At 51.3% G+C, this 11,457-nt stretch overlaps 1 long non-coding RNA gene across 1 annotated transcript; it reads left to right on the top strand.

Moving 5' to 3' along the window:
• The first annotated feature begins 2,098 nt into the window (after positions 1–2,098).
• Positions 2,099–7,757, top strand: LOC102498804 (uncharacterized). Its single transcript, XR_333245.2, has 4 exons — positions 2,099–2,919; positions 4,347–4,481; positions 4,765–4,924; positions 7,180–7,757. It is a non-coding gene; the product is annotated as an uncharacterized LOC102498804 (long non-coding RNA).
• The last annotated feature ends 3,700 nt before the right edge of the window (positions 7,758–11,457 follow it).

Raw genomic sequence — 11,457 nt, 5'->3', positions numbered from 1 at the left:
GACGTGTACCACAGAAGGCTCTTCCTGAATCCCTTTATGTTTGGGGAAATGGAAACCTGGAACAGTTAAACCCCTTGTCCAAGTGTCCCTAGCGTGGACTGTCTAAGCCCAGCGTCCTCTCTACTCGGGGAGCTCATGTCCAGCGACCAGCTTGTCCCATAAGTATAGAAAGTCTGTGTGTGCAAGCAGCACCCCTGCTCTGCCGCTGAGGAGGGCTGAGGGCCTCTGCATCAGAGGGAAACTACTGGGAGTCTTCTCCCACTTTTCAGCAGACAATGGAATGTGACTGGCCCCTTTGAGAGGGGCCAAAGGGAAGAAGGCCATGTGACGAGTCGGGCATGGAGTGATGCAGCTGCAAGCTAGGGAGGCCCAGGACCCCTGGTCACCACCACAGGCTGGGAAGAGGCAGGGAAGGATCCTCTGCAGAGCCTTTGTGGGAGCGTGGCTCTGCCAGCAGCTTGATTTGGGATTTTGAGCTCAGTATGGGTGAAGACTAGATCTCTGTTGTTTTGGGCCCCCAGTTCATGGTCATTTGTTATGAAAGTCCTAGGATGTATCCGTCAAGAACTGGTGAGCAGAGGCTGCTGCCTGCTGCTGCTGCAGGCAAGTCACTCCTGGTCCAGTGTCGAAGTCTGAGACGGTTCTCAGTGGGTCCAAGCTGCAAACCCTCCCTGTGGTTATTTCCGCACCCCCCAATACAGGGCTGGGACAGACACCCTGCAGCTGGCAGAAACTTTCCTCCATTCTCTGAAAGGAGTAGGTACTGATGGTGGGAAGCGGCACGTGGGCGCCCTCACCGCCCCTGAGTTCCTGGCAGTGGTGCGTGCTGTGCTGTCTGCAGTCCTGCAGTGAGGTGGCCACTGCCACCAGCACTACTCCTGGATCTTGCTGTCATGGCCAGTACTGTCCCTTGTCCCCCTGGGGGTGAAATCACACCCACATCCGGCTTCTTCCTCCTTGCTTCCTTGTGTGGGAGGTACATGAGCCCAGGCCCTCACTCACTCCACGCATGTGCAACCAGGACTTGAAGGGAAGGAGAGTCCTGATTCGGGCAGTAGGTACAGTTTTCTCTCCTCCCCAACTTGCTTGGGTACTTATTTTTGGAAAATCTCAAAAACATTAAATGGATCTTAGAAAGGCTTTGGGATAAGGCAGCCCTGAACCCAGCTTCCTTCTCCACCATACCTGCTTCAACTCGGTGCATGCCACCCAGCCTTCCCGGGCCTCAAGGGCAGAGCTAGTGACAGTATCAACTCCACAGGGGTGGGGCAGGAGGGGACATCTGCGAGGAACCTTCTCTATGATCTGTACAGAATAGACACAGGAGAAGTTCTTTTTCCTTCTTTTACCCCCTTGGGGATACCCATTATACCAACGAGAAATTCTGAGTTTCCTTTGTGAATACATTCTTAGCACCTTATGGTAAGTCCACAGAAAATACGCAATTAAAATATTGCAGAGACCAGCAGGTGGAGTGGTGGTTAAGGTGCTGGACACTCCCGTGTGACTGACTACGATTCAAGTCCTGGACCTGGTGGCTTGCTTTCTCACTTTCCCTCATTCTCTCTCTGTGTCAAACTAAAAATAAATGAATGAATAAATAAATTAAATAAATAATGAAAAAATCTATCTGTCTGTGCACTGGAAATTTGAACTCATGCCAGCAACATTTTGGTCTCTTGAGACTCCATCCATTTCGTTTGAGACCTCTGGACCCCTGGGGTCAAAGTCATCTTGAGTCTTCCCTCTCTCTCTCTTTTATTTTTTCTTTAAAACCCTCCCCCCCCCAAATCCTGCTATAGACTGTGTGTACTTGTTGGGAAGAGAGAGAGAGAGAAAGTGAGAAGGTACTCCTTGGGGTTTGGTCACACTGCAATCCCTCCTCCTCCATTCTCCTCTTGGGATTTTAGGCACACATGTGCACGCACCCAGCATTATTTTTCAAGCCAGGGAGTCTGACCCTCAGACTGTAAGGTTGACCATGTGGGACCCAGCTGCCTGAACACCATGCCCCTGGCTGGCTCTCGTTTCTCCCTCTTTATGCCTGTTGGTTTCCTTGGTGACAGCAGAGCTTCCTGGTGTAAGGTGAGGTGGGAAAGTGTCAGTTACTCATCTCAAAGATCTAAGTCCAAATGAAGAAGTTTGAAGCTCCGGGACCTGCTTGCGTGTTCTCAGGGAGTGTCTTTCCAGCAAACACTTCCCACTCTGTGTCCTGACTGGTGTTGTCCATACCTGGATGAGGGCCCGCTTCTCAGTAGCGAGATCGTACCCTTTGTTAAAACCAAGGCTGTGGAAAATAAGTCCGCTGAACAATGCTTGCTGGGGATACAGCAGTCATGCCAACACTGCCTAAGTGAGAAAGTCCCTGTTATGTCTCTGCTCAGGTAATTTTCTGTGGCTGGCAATATAAAAGACAGAACCAAACCCATACAATCCAGAAGCCTGAAAACAAATTCCTCAACCCGCCGGGACGTGGTGTAACCTAGAGTCTGAACGAGGGACTGGGCTGTGGCAACGACCGCGGGAGGAGCGGAGCAGACCCGATCCTCCCAACCATAGGCTCTCATAACACGTCACCCCGTTACGGCTTGGCGAGGCAGCAGGCTTCGCGAGGAGCTGTGCTTTAAACTCACAGGGCAGTTTAATGTAAGAGCCAACTCCGACCTCACATCTGTTTTAATTTAGATCCTCATTTATTGTAGAAGTCATGAAATACTCAACAAAATTTAAGCTCGGCGTTTGATTAAATGCCCACCAATTTACCCACATTCCCTGTACAACGTGAGCCTGGATTTTACCTGAGCCGGTGAAGAATTGCATCGGCCAGTTTCATCACCTTTTCCCTTGTCAGTGCCCATGGGGAGCCGTCTCGGGTAGGATCTGTGTGCCGGCAGCCGAGTCGTCTAGTACGAGCCCCAGGTGAGCCGCGAAGGAAGCCGGTGGGGCAGAAGGTCTAGATAAAAACCCAGAGCAGTCCTGCAGTGAGATTAGACAGAGATCCGCCCGGGTCTGCCAGCCACGTGCTCCTCCTGCACGCTAAGCCCTGCTCTTCCCAAGCCACACTGTCTGGCAGAAGAGGATCGAATGCGTCACAAGCAAGGCCGCTGGCTGAGGTGGGAGACCTTGGCGGGGCGGCATCATTTGAACTAGTGAATTAGTCAATATAGCGTTTATACGTTAGGATTTGTCTGGAATTTTCCCCAGGGCTAGTACAGGTTTATCTTGATCTCTCTCTATTATCCAACTTGATCTCTTTGGGCCAAGATCTATCAACCCCAGCATTACCGAGTCGGGTCTTTGTCCTGTTCATTGCAGGGTGCTCAGTGGAATCCCCACCCTCCAGCTGATCCCCTGCTGTCCCCACCATAGATGTCCCAAAACATCTCCAGACATTGCTAAATGTCTTGGGGACAAAAGGAGGGCTCAGGCCCTGCTTGGGGTCTAATGGCTGTGTTGCTCTGGGAGGACACCCTCCTTATTTTTCCTTTGAGAGAATTGGTTTCAGGGTCAGTAAGACCAATGAGTTGCTTCTGTTCCTGCAGTAGTAAAAGGTGTGGGGGGAGTGGGGGTAGGATCAAGCACAGAGGGAGGGTGCAATTCTCCTGTCCTTCCCAAGCTTTAAAAAAATGTTGCCAGAGGGCATGTGCACAGAGACACAGAGAGAGGGAGAGTGAGAAAGTACCCGCGCCCCCGATGGGGCTCGGCCATGCTGCAGTCCTCCTCCATTTCTCCACCCTGTCAGGATTTTGAGCAGGCATGCACACGTGCCCAGCATATTTTTCAGGTCACTGGGGTAGAGGTGCAAATTGCAGTTGGCCTCGTGAGCTCTGGCTGCCACTAGACCACGGGGCTGGCCCTCCTCCGACATCACGTGATATGGAATCTACGTGGCTACTTCATCTGGGATCCGGGCTCCTCTTGGAGAAGCTGGTCTCTGTCTCCTAGGGCTAAAGGGTGAGGCTGAGCCAGGGTGGAGAGGTGGGGACTAGAAAGGGCCACGGTTTACAGCCCCGTCTGTAGTTCCCCACCCTGTTTCTGGCACATGGGTGCTCAGAGCTTGGTCTGTACTGAGCCTGTACGGAGTTCGTGCAATTCTACCCAGAGCTCCTCGTTCCTAGAAGCAAGGCACCCACTCTGACCTCCCACGGTGCTGTCCGGCCACCCTCATTAGCAGAAGGGGCTTGAGAATTTCCAAAGTCGCCAGCGAAAACCTCCCAGCAACTTTTCTGTCTTTTTTTGTGTAACTTAATAGCAATGTTTTATTTTTATCACCTTCTTTCACTTAAGGACTTTGAAAATTTCTTTTTATTATTAATCACTCACTGACAGATATATTTCTTCTGAAGTCTTCTTTTGCAGTGTCGCTAGCTGGCTGACAGGCGAAGATGACAAACGTTTGTTACCAGGACACCGCCGAGGACTGATTGGTACCTTTCCCTGTGCAATGCCAGCTCTGAGTGCCGACTGCGATGCGAATTTAGGTGGGAAGTCTGCAGCCTGCTGCTCTCAGTGAGGGAACCCAGTGAGCACTGAACATTTCGCAGTGCACATGCTGGATTTTGTAAGGACACGATGATGTTCAGTCAGAGGAGCAGCAATGAGATCCCCAAGCACAAGGGCGTGAGTGGTTTGTGCTCGCTGCACCGTGAGCAGACAGACCATGTGCACACAGCACAGCTTAGAATGCGCTGGTCTTGGGTTAAACCGGCTGGGTGGGTGTGGAGGTCTGTCTAGGGTCCGAGCCTCCCAAATGTATATTTTCAGCCTCAACCTCTCCCCTGAAGTCCAGAATTCCAACCTGCCGTCCCCACTGGGATGCTCAGCAGACACCTCAACTCCATCTTGCCTGTACTGGCTTCCCGAGGCTCCCTGGGCCGGCCCCACCGCAGCCTCCCTGCAGACCTCCACTGGCTCCTGCCCAAAGGTTGGGAAATCTTTACTTCTCTTCTGTCGCTGTCCCTGCCCCGCCTTCCACATCAAGACCACTGGGAAATGCCTCTGGCGTCAGAAACTCTCCAGAAACTGGGCCCCACTCCTCGCCCCCGCTGTGCTGGCCTGTCCACATTACCGCGGTCATCCTCATCCCTGGACTGGTCTCCCTGTCCCCGCCCCTGTCCCCATGTAATTTCCCATCCCCAGTCCTTACTCAGCACAGTAGACACTGTGACCTTTCTTCAAGTGAACTATGATCAGGCCCCTCCTCTGCTCAAGAACAACCCCACAGGGGCGGCTTCCTGCTGGAGGAGCATAAACAGCAAAAACCTCACACGCTCTGCCCAGGCTCAGGTGGTCGCTCATCACCCCCAGGCCATCAGCTTCCGCCCACCTCCTCTTTTCCCACCACCCTAGATGCCTGAGTGTCCCTTGTCCCCTGGGCCCCTCCATTTGCTGTTCCCTTCCTGGCTGCTCTGTGCTAGCTCCGCTGGGCTCAAAAGCTCCTTCTCTGGGCACCCCCTGTACAACTTCAACCCCTCAGTAGTGCTGGATCTGGCATCCCCTCACGTGCCCTGCTTCCCCACCTTTCCGCGGTGCTCGCGGCTGCCGTCTAAGCTGCTGGAGCTTCTCTGTGGTCTGTGACCCAGCTCGCGGTCTCACAAGGCAGCAGTCTCTGTCTCCTTACTCACAGAAGCCTTGAGCGGCTGGCACAGGCCTGGGACGGGCAGACCCCTAAGCGCGGGTTTTTCGTATGCCTCTGTGAGAGTGAACGGGCCTCTCGTTTTTCTCTCTCAAGTCCCATCTTTTTATCTTTATTGTTTGGGAAGTGTTTTCCCATCTGTTCTTTGAAGTGACCGCTTGCTTTTTGTGGTGTGCAATCAACCGCTGCAGTTATGGCTGAGTATTTGCCATTTTATCTCTCTTTAAAATCTTGTATTTTTCTTTCTTTTTTTTTTTTTTTTTTTGAGAGTTTTTTGCTAGAGGGCGCGAGCGTTAGCCAGAAAAACAGAGAGAGACAGAGACAGCGAGAAATCACCCCCTGGGGGATGGCCACACCACAGTCCCGTCTCCACCATTCTCTGGGGATCTTGAGCACTCACGCACACACGCCTGGCATAAGTTTAAACCACCGGATCTGGGATGTGAACTGCGGTTGACTACATGGGAGTCCAGCGACATAGCCATTATGCCATCTGCTGGTCCCAAAATCTTTTTTTATTTCTTGAAAGAGAGAGAGACTGGACTAGTCTGAGAAGTATTTCATGTAAGGCAAATTCTCTTTACATGACAAATGATGTATAGCGATGGAATGTTTTTAAAAAATAAGAAAAAGAAAAAAAGAAAAAAGAAAAGAAAGAGTGAGTTAGAAGCACCTCCGACAGAGTCTCACACCTTTCCCAGCCAGGCAGGACCAGGGCTGAAGCCTAGCTTGTTCAGGCAGACCAGGGAACCGAACATGCAACCTTCTCGTGGCTCCAGCTTCTCCTACGCCGTGCGTCATTGTCGGACCACCAAGCTGGCTTTGTCTTATCTTCATGTCGGCCCCTTTTTGATTGGCAGTGGCTCTTCTCTCAAGATAGCCTACTTCAATTTTCAGGCTGTAAATTCTTTTAAATCACAGGGGGAATACAGTGGAGTTTTCCAAGTTTGGTTGTACTTGCGGTAACTCTTTCACTGGCTTAACTTTGGCGGAACTGATCCTCCGCTCACTGCCACTCTCCCCGCCGTCCAGGGTACTCGACCCTGACTTCCACGTCTCCGTCCGGTCTCCCGCATGTCCCAGCTACCGAGGTCTTGGTTGCCTCTGTCACCCACATGTCACATGTACTACCAGTACCTTGTCCCAGAGGCTGCTTCTTGACTCACGGTGTTCGCACACACAACGTGCCAATCACAGTGTAGGCCACGAAAATATTCGTTAAGAGAGTGAATGTTAAATAATTGCCTTGGGCACCCTTGACATTGTGGGGACTTGAGACATTGAGTGATGAGAGGCTGTAGTTATAGACACGGGTTTATAGTTAGACAGACTTAGGTTTAGGTAGCAGCCGTGTCAGTAGCTGTGTGACACTGCAGGAATACTTAACCTCTCTGGGCCTCAGCTTCTTAATAGTAACAAGTCTCTCACAGAGTTTTTGTGAGATGAGGCACGCATGGCCCTTAGCTTGGCATATAGTAAGTACTTTAAAGGGGCAATTATTAATATTTCTATCTTTTACTTTCATCCCAAATGAAACCCACAAGTGGCCCTTCTGACCTGAATCCTACGCCGATCAGAGAATGAAGTGGAACGGAGAAGCTCCAAGATTCCTGGCTTACAAGTGCCTCTCTGCACCTGCTCAGGGTGCCCAATCTTTTGTCGGAGGCCCTCGACTCTTGGAGCCTCTTAGGAGCTCCTGACACGGAGGACCTTCAGTCAGGGCTAGGCGGGTGCAGACGAGGGCTCCTCACAGGGGTCAGGCCTGGTCATGCCCTTTCTGACCTCCTCGGCCCCCCAGTCTCGACCTCCTCGCCACATCCCCTGTGACCTTAAGCTCCACATCTGCCACGATTCGCTCACGATGACCACCCCAGCGGCCAGGAGCCGAGGCCGGCTTGGGTCTTCCTCGGTTATTGCAATCGGTAGCGTTACAGTAAATCAAACCAGGCTGCAGCCTCAGCAATAAAGCTGAGACTTTGCTCCTTTGTCTTATTTTTAGATATCCTTAAATGCAGCGCCGTTCATAACAGAATGAGTGAAATTCATGATGACTGTCTAGAGTTGGTAAAGCGCTATTAGCTGAAAAGACCGGTTGCTTTCTCAAACTCTTAGCACGTGTCTGCTTTCCTATTGTTGAGGGAGCCTTTTGATATTGTCTAGAATCCACTGGCGAAATATTCCCTCTGCCTTAATTCTTAATATGGTGTCTCTGCTGGTCTGCTCAAAGCAGAATGATGCTCATTCTAGAGCTCCCTGCCTGGGCTGTGAGTCACAGAACGGAGCAATGTGTGAGGTCATAGTGACTCATCACCCTTAAGAACACACTTGATTAGATTTTTCATAAAATGAAAAGATGAGAATTTGTCAAAGACGGACTGAGGCTTGGTGGTAAAGTCTAGAATCAGGAAGGGGGCTGGGCCTTTGCGAGAGGATATTCCAGCTCTGGCAGGGTTCGCAGGTTGAAGCCAGGACATGATGAAGAGCCCAGTTTGAGTGTGGCCATGCAGTGCTTGGGAAGTGTGTGGATCTGTGCAAGCTGGTGGCTGTGGTCACTGGGGGACAGGCGACACCCTGGAGAAGCTCAGAGTACTGCAGTGCCCTGATGGGGAGCCACCATCGCCAAAGCCCAGAGGAGTGGGAGCTCTCCGTGAGGGTAGTCCGCGGGGTACATTTTGTTATTATTGTTATTTCGTTTTTGCCATGGGGCACAAGGGCTCACTGGAGAGAGACAGAGAGAGGGAAAGTGAGAAAGCACCCCCAGGGGGATGGCCATGCTGCAAGCCTTTCTCTTTCCATCCTCCTCTCCGAATTTTGACATACATATACCCAGCATATTTTCCAAACCAACCGGTCCAGGACTCAAACTGCAGGCAGCCACATGGGGTCCAGCACCCTCACCTCCATGCTACCCGCTAGGCCCATTGGGGAATATGTTGTCAATAGGACAAATGTTCTAGAAGACAGAGCAATAAAGGCCTGGAGGAGGGGGATGCGTTGGGTGCAGATAGACCAAAGGGCAGAGCTGGCTGGAGACACCAGCTTTGGGATAGCAGCTAGGTTGGGACCTGCCATCTGACAAGCACCTTGAGGGTTTCCTGAGCCCACAGCCATAGCCATTCACCTAGGAAGTGGTGCAATGAGCACGTTTTCCTAAAGCTTGGACGACTGGGAAATTGAAAGGTGGAGAAAACGAGAGAGGAGGTATTCGTCTGTGCCGATGGAAGCATCAGGAGGAGCCTGGCAAGACACAAATCACGGGAGGACCATTGGAGGAGAGTGTGCTGAGGGGCTGTCTGCAAATGTGGGGAAGGTGCTGGGAAGACGCCTGGACAATGAGCCGCCCTGGACAGTGAGCCGCCTGGACTAGCCGTCGGGGAGGTTTTCTCTCTGCTAGCGCCTCAATGTTTATGTCCTACAGCTCCTTGTTGAAATGCTAACAGCCCAAGGGGACGGCGGGGCCTTGGAAATGAGCAGGTGGTAAGGGTGGAGTCTTCACAATTGAGATCAGTGTCCTTGAAAGCAACTCTAGAAAGACCCAGCTTGGTGGCACGGTCAGCGGCAAACTCAACTGCAGTGCTGGAAACCAGATGGCTGCTGAGTTTGGATCCCAGGGTCAGCTTAAGAACACGCCTGGCCTGTGCACTTGAACCCAAGATCCTGTTGAGCTGGAGGACTTGGGAAGGGGGGGGGGTCACACCATAATGAGACTCTGTTGAGAGTGCATCTCTCTGTCTCTCCATAGTGAATAAAATAAACTTAAAAAAGAGAGAGACCCCAGTGAGCTCCTTAGTCCCTCCCGCCATGTCAGGACATAGCAAGATGGCACGCATTCCTGTGTGGAAAGGGCCCTCGCTAGTCTCTGACCTGCCGGCGCCTTGATCTTGGACTTCCCAGCCTCCGGAACCATGAGGCTAAGTGTCTGTTGTTTCTCAGCTGCCCAGTCTACAGTGTTCTGTTCTGGCAGCCCTGAATGGACGCTCAGATCTTCAGTGGGCAGATGAAGGAGCCAGCCAGCCAGGGCGACTCTACCCTAGGGGGCAGAGGAAATAAGTACTCCAACCTTTCTCTGCCCCTTCCTTCTGTCTCCAGCCTGGGCTCCCCCTTGGATGGCCCCATGGGAATCCAGAGGTAGTGACACCTATGCTGTGATCGTGCCCATCAGCCTCCTGGGACAGTAAGCCGCGAAGGTGCAGACCAGGTGTGAGCTGCATGTGAGCTAGGGAGTGAGCTGGGGCTGAGGCCACCGCAGTGTCTCCTGAATTGTTGAGGGGCAGCCACCATCAACCCTTTTTGTCCCCTCTTTGGAAATCTTGCCTGGACATAGCTCTGTGTTTTCTTTCAGGGCTGTTTTACTTTGGAGGAAATGAGAGAGAAGTCAGAGCGGTGGCTCTGCTGTCCCAGGCACGGTGTCCCCACTCTGCTGCCTGCACAGTGAGACAAGCCCACTGCTCTTGTGGTGTCTGGTAGGGTCGCTTCCTGTTCTCCACTTTGGGACTTCGCAGAGGTTTGCTGAACACGGGGTCTCCCAGAACACGTGCCAGGAAAACCAAGTTTGGGAGGAGAAATGCCCTGGCTTGGCACTGTGGCTGTGCAGGCTCCGTAGGGAGCGCTCCGGTGTTCTCAGATGCCACGACGCGGCCTGGATGTGCAACTACTCTGCAGTGAGGAGAGGACTCCGTAGGGAGCGCTCCGGTGTTCTCAGATGCCGTGACGCGGCCTGGACGTGCAACTGCTCTGCAGTGAGGAGAGGACCGTCTCCCTGGGAAGTGAGCTGTTCTGGAATTTTAAAATCGAATGCGTTCGCAGAAAGTGATAGGAAGTTTTGAACTTTAATCTGCCCTTAAATTGCATTTGCTGATGTTGCTCAGAAGTGTATTAATTGGATAATTTCTATTTCCAGAAAAGAAATTCACCTTTGAGTTAGGGCCAAGAGGGGAAAATGGCAGAAAGAACAAAAAATTGGAAAGCTGGAGTATAGGGTTTTAAGGAGACAATTCCTTCTCAGCGAAGGCCCTGCTGCTCTGGATACCCTTGCCTTCATGTGTACATATGTGCACACAGTCACACACGTGCAGCCAGTGCATGCACAGACTCTCACACAATCTCACACACACAATCATGCACACACATGACACACACAATCAGGCACATAATCATGCACCCACAGACATGAGCATGCACGTAATCACATACTCACAATCAAGTACACACACGACACACACTCATGCACACACAACCCCACACAATCACACACACACCCCACACACTCATGCATACATAATCACACACATAATCATGCACCCACAGACACAATCGTGCACAAAATTGTGCATATGTAATTACACAACATATAATCACACACAATCACATAATCATGTATACGACCTCACACAACACACACATAATCACATACAACCACACACAATTATCTACACAGACATATACACAATCACACACACTCAAGAATACACATATTTACACACTATACAATCACACACAGATAGACATAATCACATGCAAAAAAGTTATACACATAATCACACACACAATTACACACAGACACACATGACTATACACACATACAATCAAATATATGTAACCACACACTCAGCATACCTGCAACCACGTGCATGCACACATTCATATAAGGGACCACACACTCACAGCATTCTGGAACTACCCACATCACATCCCGTGCCTATATATCAAGCATACTCAATCACACAACATACACAATCACATAGCTAGAACAATCGCACACACAAAACACTGTGCCACACATGCTGTGGCATGTACACACACTGTACTGCACACGGATATGC

Source organism: Tupaia chinensis, unplaced genomic scaffold (genome assembly GCF_000334495.1).
Source record: "Tupaia chinensis unplaced genomic scaffold, TupChi_1.0 Scaffold000030_1, whole genome shotgun sequence".
Taxonomy (NCBI): Eukaryota; Metazoa; Chordata; class Mammalia; order Scandentia; family Tupaiidae; genus Tupaia; species Tupaia belangeri.
The sequence above is the reverse complement of the archived record's forward strand: the minus strand, read 5'-3'. Positions and strand labels throughout refer to the sequence as shown.